The following is a 12,071-nucleotide window of genomic DNA, read 5'->3' on the forward strand; positions in this document are numbered from 1 at the left end:
CACAGAGGCGAATTCTTACATCACTGAATGAAACCCTAGTTTTTACTATGAATAAGTGGTGAAAGATGTTTTGTAGTCACGACGTGATTAAGTGATTTTCTGTGTACGACGTTTTTGAGAAACCCTTGTCATGGAAACCATTGTACATGAGTTGTTTATTTGTTTGTTTTTGAAGATGTACTTTTGATTTATTAAGAAATCGACGTAACAGAGAAGAGACGGTTCTGATTTGAATGGTGTTATGGTATAGAAAACAGATGAATATAATAATGCTAACTTTAACAGTTAACTGTATTTTTACATGATGATCGAACTCGGCATTGATGATTGCCAATGACAATGACATTGTAATAACGTTCATGACAGTCACGTTCCATCATGTGATGTTTTGAAACACCTGCCATGAAATCGTTATCCATGCTTGGTGCCCGTATGTAATATGTAGCACCCGGAGATCATAGTATCACTTCTGCCATTCTTTCAGTAACATATTACAAATGGATAAATAGAACGAGTTATGCAGTTGTGCTGTAGACACGATATGCAGATATACACTTGTTAACAAGCCACTGACTTTCAAAGGAAGCCCAGTGTATTTAAGTGTCTGGTATGACATGGTCATACAATACACTTAAATCACATAGTCCTGATTAGACTGATGCCGAATTGAGAAGTTTCTCTCGTCTCTGAATCTTCGTCAACTTATGAGTAAACATCATCACCATCAACAATAACAACGTACGTACTGATCCCTACCTTGCAACATCAGAGATACCATTCGCCACATCAAGGAGCAGTCAATTATTTTCAAGCTGGTTACTTTGGTACCAGCTGGTGTCAATGCCCAGTTTGATACTTATCCTTTGGTGGCTGTTCCTTGATTGCCTCTCCGTCCTTGCCTAGTTTCAATATGTCTATATGTTTTGGTTTCTGTGTCCTATTGGTTGTTAGTTTCCTTTTCGGTCGCCTGTCGTTTTTATCTCCTGACTTTCAGTGATTTTATCTGCCGTTTTTCTGGTACTGTAAGTTTGTGGACAGGTGTATTCTTACCGTACTGTATCTTACTCTATCAGTACCGTACGGCACATTTAGTCTATCAGTCATTCATCATGATCCTTACAATTTCTATCAGCAATAATATACCGTACAGTACCGTACCGTACCGTACCGTATCAGTATCAGTATCATACATATCATTTCCATTTTGGATTCATATTTTCATGTTTTGTACAAACTTTTTATGCCAACCGCCTCAGGAAATATCGACGTATTTCTGGTAACGCACATCTCCTCGGGTAATGACAGACGAAATAGCCCTTATGACAGGTAGGATGAATACATCATCTATGATTTTACAGACGGAATGTAGTTGGATTAATATATATGCTGATAGAAATTTCAAGGGTGATATGGACGACATCTAATAACCACGCGAAAAAATAGGCATGTTGTGTGGTGAACGCTAGTGGCCTGTTTTCCTCAAAATTATAAAAAAGACTGTGATTGTATAATTTCTACCAATCTGGCAACCACCTCATTTTAAACGAACGCACTTCACCGATGACTCAGGCAATAAAAAAATGATTCTGTGAGAAAATGCTTGCCACCGTGGCAAAATCAATCTCCATAGCCCCACGCCCAATATTGAAAGAACCAACCCTAATCCAACCAACTGCCGTGCCTTTGACCTTTTTGTGTGCATAACAGCACTGTTGGCGGATAAGATACCAGTCCCAGCGGTACTAAGTTCAGTCGCGCTAGACTCAGATAAAGGACCGGCCTGCATGTAAGCTTACACCTGGTAAGCCATAGAAAAGGTGATTCTCACGTATTAAGGTAATTCTTAATATCTTTGAGTTGAAATTGTCATCTTACAAACTCGCCTGTCTGAAGTTGTCATGCGTCCACCTGGTGATTGTAGCATCTGTTGTATTTACTCGTTTGAACTAAATATACAAGCCGTTATAAACTTTTTCAAGGTCTTTCCAAAACTTCCACCATTGCTTTATCACAATAGGTGTATTTTCAATTATGTCCTTTAAACGGAAACGATAGTAAATTGAAGGTAGGCCCAAATTTGATTCAAGTATAAATGACCATACATTGTGTTACATTTTGAATATGCTAGGCTGATGTAGGGTCAAAGGTACACTCTAGTCGCCATTCTTACACGTTCTCGGCGCTGCATGGTCTGTGTGTCACCGCTGCCCCATTGTTTGTCTGTGCAGCATGCTAATAAGGTTATCTCTGATTGGTCCCTTGTCATAATTCACAGCGACTTAGGGAGTCTGTTTGTATTGTTTTAATTATATTGGTAAGATTCAGCTACCAAATTGGATAACAGCTCCTACAATGCTGCACATTAGCCCTTAAAAGCCCTTTACACAATGTCAGTAACATTCCCAATATGTCACCATGCAGATAGACCCACTTTGTTGTTGATGAATAGCGATTGACTTCCGCTAAATATATTGTGACCCGGTCACGATAAACCTACTCTTCAGGGGGCAGTCAACCGGCCGATTTTGAGAAATTGTTACAAGATGTGTTTTTCATGTAAATTCTTAACGTGTTTTGAACACGAACATGTCATTTCACAACTAATGTAAATCTGGTGACAACTTAAAATCGGTTTGATATTGAAAAGCTAAACAAACCTATATATCACATTGCTTTGGCCTCGTTTGGTTTACAGACTTTCGGGGATCGCGTACAAATTTTCGTTTCCAGACGATAGCTAAACTTTTTTACACGCTATAAATAAATGACGTTTATGCCAATACAATTTTCCTCTCAGAAAGTATACTTGTACGATAACCTTTGCATTAAACCTACACAGTCAGAGAGCTGTTGGTATATAGATCTGTGTAATAATGATGGATTGAGGAACTAGATGTATCTCATCTATTTTTATAACAATATTTTGTAAAAAGTAAACGTTATAAAAGCATGGTAGTTCCTGTCCATTCAGCTTACGTCTGCAGGGGTTCATATTATCCCGTGAAGACAGAATATTTAAATCTTCTATTTTTGCTGCAGGAATTTATTCATGATGAGTTGACTTTATCTTCTCTGTTTGGTACCACTAAAATTGCCAATGATATCGAATAATGTCAATCTTAATCATACAACTTCTAATGACAACTAAATGTTGCTTGGACTTACTGTTTAACTTGCAGGCTATTTCTTCGCGATATCCATCGACTTCAGAATGTCTTTGTCAAAGGCCAATCCTGAGATTACATATGAAGTATTTACAGAGGATCACATCGAAGAAGTTGCCCACATTTTGACGAGTACGTTCGTTAATGGAGAACCAGTAAGTTTGGCTGTAAAGCTGCCATACGAAGGAGAGCTTAAATTCAATAGAATTATGTGTCGAAATTATGCAAAGGATGGAGTGTCGGTTGTTGCAATCGACAAGGAGTTGAATAAAGTCATCGGTGCCGCTGTGGGAACAATCTTAAAAGGAACTGACCCATCAAACGCGAAGTCAGATGAGTTCGGTCTGATACCTGACGAAGTAAAACCTTACTACGAACCGTTTTTGCCTTTACTCGGAAAACTTGAGCGATGCATTTTCGAGAGTTCCAAATTTCTAAATAATCCCGACTGCAAAATATTGAAGAGTTTCAAAATAAGTGTCCATCCTGATTATGGAGGTCGTGGTATCGGTACGAAACTTGCCGACGTGCGACGAGAGCTGGCCGAGAAGAAAGATATCAAATTTATCTCCGTCGTTGCTAGTGCTCTAGGCAGTCAGATTCTGTATAAGAAGCTGGGTTATGAGGACATCGGTGAAATTTTCTACAAAGACTACACGTACAAGGATGAGAAACCATTTGCCGGAATTACCAGCCCACCCTCTGCAAAAGCTATGGTTCTGCAGTTGTTTTAATCGTACACCATTATAACGAGCAAATGGTCAGCGAAAGACAACCACCCAAAATGGGTTTATAAATCCAGTTAGAATCTTTTTGGTATGTTGCTAAATTGGTGGTTTCCAACAAAGAGTAACAAAAGAAGCATTTCGCATAAAAATAATCCAAATGAACAGTGTAACTGTGTAATCGATGTCAGAAGCGTACCGTGTCCAGATTTTCAGAGGATACACATTTTGAGCTTGATTTTCACCGTTACCACTGTTAAGTCCAGTTCTTTTTTGTCCCTAAACTATTTAGAAGTTGATACGTTCTCGCTCAGTCTGACTTTGACGGGCCTGAATTCCCATAGAGACTAATGGATTGGGCTTCTGACCTTCAGTACGTCCATGTATCCTTGGCTATATAAACATACACACTGAACCAGTTTTATCCAAACTTTGTACAAGGCCGATGCACAGTGACATATGATGTATGTCAATGTATTTTGTGAAACGATCCAATGTGGCCGCTATTTAGTCATTTTCATGTGTTTTTACTCGTCCAGAGCATTATTCAAATATGCCTGAATAGAACTCATTGAAAGATTTAATGATGGCATAAGAGCATGTATGATGACATATATGTACATGTCAAATCCCATAATATTCCAGTGTAATGGTTTTGTAACGTATTAGTGAACGTATTAGTGAACGTATTAGTGATGTAATGAAGTACAAATGTCGGTAACTGTCAGGTAATTTGTTTCTCTTGTACCAAACTTTGCACGGTGACCCATGATTCTTATTCTTCATTTGGGAAAAGCATTGTTGAAAGTTTCATTGAGGAAAGTTTGAGCACAGATTTTTTTTAAGTTTTTCAGTTTCGTCGCGTGTACTACCTGAAGAAAAAACGGGATGTAGGAAAAAGATTAATATGAAAAATAATATTTTGAACACGACGATATGAGTAGATAAAAATAAGTGAATAGAAGGGATAGTAATTCGCAAATTATCATAATATATTCAGAGATAAACATAGGCGACCAAGGGTTCTGGCTGAACGAGTACGGCATCTTCTTTCATTGGTTGTCGAAAACGTCGCCCCGGTGAGGTCAAAGATCCAGAAGTACATGTATGTCCCGGTAAAAAGTGACCACAAAGATATGGTGTAGTCAAATATAACTTTTTGATGTTAGGATGGGCAAATTACAGTCTTCAAATAGCAGTAAGATTTACTTTAGTACTTCTGTTGGATTTTTAGAAAGCGTATAGAACGTTCATCTATCTGTGTTTATTGAAATCAGAGCAAAGTATGGCAAATAGGATTTCTATAGAAGTAAGTGATAAACTGTTTCTCAATGTAAATTCTCCATTTTACAATAGCAGACTGCTTGTTTATCAAAGTTTAGTTATGAGTTTTACCAAAAACAATAGGTTGGTGATATACAGTCAGCGCTACCTTTTTTTCTGCGTTTCGGGCCGATATTCATAAATATAATGAAATAATATATGAGTCAATTTTTTTGTGATTTAACATTAACAAAACAAACGGGTTTGTTAAAAATATCAGACTCACTCTATAAATAACGCAAAGCATTAATTTTAATATCAAAAGTCACTACTGTTGTTTTTCTTTTATTTTTAATCATTCAATCACCCAAACCAGTATTTCTTGTCAAATTACATTAAGTTATACTCCAAATTTTTTGTCTTTTTTAAACCAAAATATATAAAATATATATTTTCAGCAAATTTTCTTTCTCAGATTACACCTAAGGGCTTCAATTTGGTTAAGATTTTTCAAAACTGCCATTCGCCAGAGGACGCCCCTTTCATGCATCTCCTTCAGAGAAGGAAATTTCTTTGTCTATGTCTTTTAAAAAAGCACATTATCTCATCAATTTTCTTTCTCATGTCGCACGGTATCAAAATTGTTATAATTGTTAAAATTTGTTGTATCACAGTGGGATACATACCTTTCATACTCCATAACATAATTTGTCTGCCCGGAAAAAATCTTCTGCAAACCGGTATGAGTACATTATGTAAATACGTAAAACGCTAAAAATGAAAACAGCCCACCTGCCCGCAAAGAAGTCTCTTTACAACGTTGTACGTAAAAAGCTTTGTCTACGACCCCTGAGTCTTCACTTGCAGAAAAGAAGCAATTACGTTTCAAAGACCTGGGCACATCCCTAACGTGACCGAAATTTCAAACAGTAAGTTACCTTTTAGGTTACGCGTATTCGTCACTGAGGTCGGGCAGTTCACGTTGCTTAATAAGGAAGCTGTCATTATTTACAGCAGGGGGTCAAAGTAATTGAAGGGGGGTCACTCAACAAAACAATTCAAAGTACCGTCACAAACTCTAGAATTTTCAGTTAAGTTTGGATCAAGACCACATTTTCTGCAAAATCAAAAAGCTACTCGGTGCTACTCAAAATTCACATTATTGATTTTTTACTAATTTTTTTTTCACACACAATTGGGTCGGGCAATACCTTTGTGGTGAAAAACCTCTTTTTGTAATTGAACATCAAAATATCACATCGGTTTACGAAAAAGTGCCGTGAATTCAACATCACATATCTACAGCATTGTGAGATATTGCCACATCCGCTTCAAGCGGAACTCAAAAGTAGCAGCTCAGGTTTTCATCACATTTGTATGTGCAATGTCACAATAAATACGTATACAGCCTAGCTAAATGTATGATATTTTATTACTCTCTTTCACACTGGGTAAACCCACCAATATGACAATATAGAAAAAGAGAGAACAACAAACTATGAAGGATACACAACACCTACATGTAACTACACAACAATACAGGTTTGTATATTTAAAGTATGAGAGAATTTTATCAAGTCACGACCGGTTGAGGTGACTTTATAAGTACGAAGTTATAAACGTTATGTCAAAGAGACATAGACGTGCAAATTCTGTACTACATAGTCCAGTTTACTCAGTTTGTCAACATGAAATTTCCCAGGGAACTACTCACCCCGAATTTGGTAGAGATGTACCCTGCAGAATTCAAACTTCAATTCAAAAACTCTACAATTTTCCGTTAATTTTAGATCAAGTCCACATTTCTGGCCAAGTTTATGGGTTAAAGCTCTATATTTTTACTTACAAAATAATAGGTCAAAACTGCTCATTTTGGAGTAAAAGATTTGCTTGGGTTTAAACCAGGGGTCTGAAGTGAGGCTCCAAGATATCAATGACCCGCGCCCGATATCCAATGGACCAACCTTTTGTTAGCGCTAGCACAACAGCACTCTTTGAACATCATTTTGCACACGGCATTACTCGTGGCAGGATATACGTCAGTCTATAGCTTTAGATAAACAACCTGTTGACGAATATTAGCTTCCACTTGGTAAGTCACAGCACAGATTATTATTTATGAACATCATAGGTATTACGGTGATTCAGTCATCAAATTTTGTTGGGTAAGCCTAAATTCAAGAGCCATGTGACGCGTGCCAAATTGCACTGGCCACGATTCACGTTCTGCAGATTGAGCTGGAAACTACCGTGGCCGAAAACGACAGTATACCTCTTCAGATTGTCAAAACAGAAGAGGGATAGTGTAGTTTTCGGCCACGGTAAGAAACGGTGCATTTTTCACCCAATTAACTTTATCGATTTATCTGCACTGAAAATTCACCATTATTAGGGCTTCAATAGACTTGGTTCAAGTCGGTGAATTTAATAAAATAAAATCGTTTATAATAGTTTCTCTTGTGTCTCTCCTATTTCGTACAAACCTGTCCGGAATTTGGCAGCTCACGCCAGGTTTTCCCAGCGATTGAATGCGTCACGTTTGAGTCTGCGCAGTAGTGAGTTAGTTTCTGCCGGATTCACCGGGTGAAACTCCGCTGTTCAGTACGGACGCAGATACCCGAGACGCGCAAAATCGATTTTCCTTCGTGGGTGGTATGGAACGCGAAAATTTCAAAAAAAATCACTAAATCTAGCGCTACACATTGTAAAGAAATATCGCCTGTAGTTCATCGAGAATTCAACTTATGTTAATTATAACTAGGCGAATTGAAAGATAAATAGTTAGATTTACCAAATCGTACATTATTTAGTGTCTTATTAGTTTATATCGCTGAAAATCGCACATTCAAAATGTTGTCTCGTGCGTTTTGACAGAAAATACAACTCATTCACTCCTGAATTTTCCGGTCATGCTCATTTCATGTTTCTTCTCCAAGTTTGATTTTGTCACTGTCCTTTTACACAGACATCCAACTGAAACGCTACGCCCTCAGTTTTGGCGATAAGGCCGTGAGACGGAAATGTTAACATCAGAAAGCAGGACATAATACTGACAACTTTCTCCTAATCATGCAATCCACTATCGTCAGCAATGTCAATTTTCTTTGGGCATATTTACATTATTTAGAGGAGGATTACTGCATGAACATTCAATTTTGATCGGAGACCAGTATTCTTAAAATAAGATTACTTAAAATATTCGATCTCAAACTTACTTTGCGAAATTAAACGAAAATTTGGAGAGCTCCACCTACCTGAACCGTCACCCAGTCAGTCTGATGTTGCTCTGAAGCGCACGCCAGGACCCCTTGGCAACGATGGAATTTGGCATAAGCATGCTTAGCAACAACGGAAAAATCGCATATCAGCATATCTGCGTCCGCACTGTTCAGCGTTCACTCCACTCATCGCGTTCACCTCACTCATCGCGTCCACTCACGCGCGCGTTTCACATGAAAGCAGAATACAAACATTGCGTTCACTCCAGTCAAACATTCACAAATCACAGACTTGAACCAAGTCTAGGGCTTCAATGGCGCCTTACATAAGCTAGGAAACCTGAGGAGTGAAGGGAGCGGCTGGAACATTTTTCAAATATAATTGAGTCTTAGCAAACCTCGAGGGTGAAGTGACCTCTTTCGTAATTATATAGACTTGGTCCAAGTCTGTGGGCATGTAAATATCCATCTTCACTTGCCAGGTCTCTTGTCCGGGCAGCTGGGAAGTAACTGACCCGTGCGAGCGGACGATGATAAATAAGAGCTTCCAGTTAATACGGTTATGACAGAAGTCTGATGACAATTTCTTCAAGATGAATCGACTGTATCTATTATATGTGGTAAAATGAATATTTCCAATGATATCGAATTTGGTAAAAAATCTTAACCTGTCATGGGAACTAAATGCCTCGTTGGTGTGCTGATTTACTTACAAGCTGATTTTTGGGGGAATAAGAGTTTCAAAATGTCTGCACCGAATGCCAATCCTGAGATTGCACAGTGTTAACAGAGGATCAGGTCGAAGAAGTCGCCAACATTTTGTCAACTTCGTTCGTTGATTGAGAACTCGCCAAATCAACAGGGTCGCTTTAGTCTAATTTCTACGTCGCTTCAACAACAATAGCAAATGTCGCGTGCTTTTTATCCTTGTCCTCAACAAAATAGCGCACTGCATCGGTTCAGCAGAAATTAAATTCTCTTTCTGTGTGGCGCTGCATTTATAAAATAAGCTAAGTTCGGTCATAAAACCGCCATACGAAGCAGAACGTGTATTTAATCAACTGGCCTGTCGTGAGTCTGTGAAAGATGGGGTGTCGGTGGTTGCCGTCGACGGGAAGTTGAATAAAGTTACAGGAGCTGCTGTGGGAAAAATCGTGACAGGAAGGGACCCCAAAACATTAGATGAGCTCCGTCTAATGCCTGACGTACTACGGAAGTATTACGCGCCATACGCCCCTTGAAACTCGCAACTTGAACGATGTTTCTTGCAAAGCCCAAACTTGCTTAATAATCCCGACTGTAGAATCTTGAAGATTTTCAGAATCGGCGTCCTTCCCAATCATAAAGGTCGTGTATTGGTACGACAATTGCCGACATGAACCGACAACTTGCCGAGAAGAAAGGTATCAAATTTATCCTCGCCATTGCAACTGCTGCAGATAGTCAGAAATTGTACAAGAAGTTGGGTTATTATTATTTATTTATTTATTATTTTTTATTTATTCAGTCCATCATCCAACAGGCGTTAGCCCAATTACAGGATGAGGTAAATAACCCACTAACCCCCAATGGAGCACTGAGGAGTAAAGTGCCTTGCTCAAGGGCACAACACCGTGCTGGAGTCTCGAACTCACCATCCTCCGACAGTGAGTCCGTTACTCTGGACCTACCGGGTCTTGAACCGGGTCTTGAACCGGGTCTCGAACTCACCACCCTCTGACAGTGAATCCGTTACCCTAACCACTGGGCCACGGTGCCTCCTAAAGGGGGGTTATAAGGACATCGGTGAAATTTTCTACAAAGACTACGCGTACAACGATGAGAAACCGTTTGCTGGAATTATTAGTCCTCCCTCTGCAAAAGCTATGGTCCTGCAGTTGTTTTAAAGGGATACAGTCGTCGGAACTGCGCTCAAAGGTCGCATGGGACCCATACGACCAATGTAAATACTATATCCAAGGTACGATGGTGATTGGTGAAAGTTAAAACATGTCTGTCACAATCTGCATAGAATAATTTAAATGTTGCAGCTATGATGACGAGGTGCATCTAGATATCGTGCACGAAATACATTGTTTGTAAACAAGAAACTCGTAGAGGCGCAGTTCCGACGATCGTTTCCCTATAATCTATCACTCAACAACTAGCATGAGCTGCTAACGATAAATATATAAGGGAATAGATACAAATCGAGTCTAACCCTTATCGGTGTGATTGTCATTTGTTTTCCTACAAAGAGGTATAGGGTAGCACTTCAGTAATGGCCCTGACACATCTTGAAGATTTAGCCAGCGTGTGCCAACGTATGAAAAACAATGGCGAATACGATGGTAAGTTTTGTATAAGTTAAGAGCACGCTGAAGCACGCTGGTATTTCGACGTATGCCAGGCTCATACGTCCTCACACACGGGTCATACTAGTAAGTTGTAGGTAGGTTATGCGCTCGTTGACACACATTCACACACGTTACTTGTAAGTTACTCCATAGACCCTCGAGAAAAACGTTTTTCTCGAGGGTTTATGGTTACCCATAAGTCAAAATGCGTCAAGATAATTGTTTAGCGTACCCAAAACGTATTTTTAATCTATGAGTACGTTATGAATACGCTATGTATGCGCAAAAATTCAAAAATACATCCTTAGCCAACGTTTTAGTGAAATTTTGTTACCTCGGCATACGCTGGCTAAATCGTAAAGGTGTGACGGGGCCCTTACATTATAGTACCGCAATATTTGACACCTTGTGATTCCATAGCCATAGCCTCTCCGGACGTTACGCGCATGCTCACACGCAGACACACAAAAACAAAATGGTCCTCATGGATCCCTGTTTTATATTTTAATCTTCTGTAGTTGTTATATGGCGTTTGATTTGTACGATGTAGTCATTTGTAACTTTAGTTTTTTTTAAGCAATGTATTTGGTTTTTCTTATTTTTTTAAACAAATTCATTATAATCCTTTCTTATCTATTATAACTGTTTGTGTTATTTTTTATCTTATTTCCTCGGATACTAAGTTGTTTGTAACAAATGAAGGTAAAGTTATGTTTTATATCAATATTCTGAGTGTTACCCATCTTGCGACTTAAAGGATCTCCATGACCAAAGTGAAATTATTCAACTTCGGATCCACGGCGTAAAAGTGCTGAGGAGCTCCATGCCAGACAGTCTAAGACTAGACAGATAAGTGTATTGTTCCATGGTCTTTTCCTTGTTCAGAGTAAAGTTTCATTACAACTGTTGTAGATGGCGTTACTGTAGTATTTTTCCGTTAAACCTCAAGAAGAATCCTGAAGCCTGAATTCGCCCAGTCCGGACTGATGGGTGGATGAGTGTATTCCATGTGTTCTGCAGTGTGTATTCGACGGGGATAAGGTTTCTCAAGCCAATCAAAGTCAAAATCAGGGCATTATGTTCAATCTACGAATGACAGGCACTGATTTCAAAAGTGTATGGTCCTTGTGCAGGGCATTTTATCTATGAATCACTAAAATATGGAAAATGATTCAAAATAATTGTAATCTACTTCATTATATCATATCTATGGTACAGGCCGTAATCAGGAAATAAAAATCAGACAGAGAGCCACAGAGACAGAGGGGATTGATAAAGAGGGAGGAGAGAGTGAATCAATTGCACCCCGAAGGTATGACGATTTAATGATTAAGGCCATAAACATACAAGTGATATATGGCTTAA

General features: G+C 38.8%; 1 long non-coding RNA gene across 1 annotated transcript; it reads left to right on the forward strand.

Moving 5' to 3' along the window:
• Positions 1–1,694: 1,694 nt before the first annotated feature.
• On the forward strand, positions 1,695–4,473 carry LOC139114617 (uncharacterized). The gene is made up of 2 exons (XR_011547908.1): positions 1,695–1,836; positions 3,180–4,473. It is a non-coding gene; the product is annotated as an uncharacterized lncRNA (long non-coding RNA).
• Positions 4,474–12,071: the final 7,598 nt, after the last annotated feature.

Source organism: Ptychodera flava, chromosome 16 (genome assembly GCF_041260155.1).
Source record: "Ptychodera flava strain L36383 chromosome 16, AS_Pfla_20210202, whole genome shotgun sequence".
In the NCBI taxonomy this organism is placed as follows: Eukaryota; Metazoa; Hemichordata; class Enteropneusta; family Ptychoderidae; genus Ptychodera; species Ptychodera flava.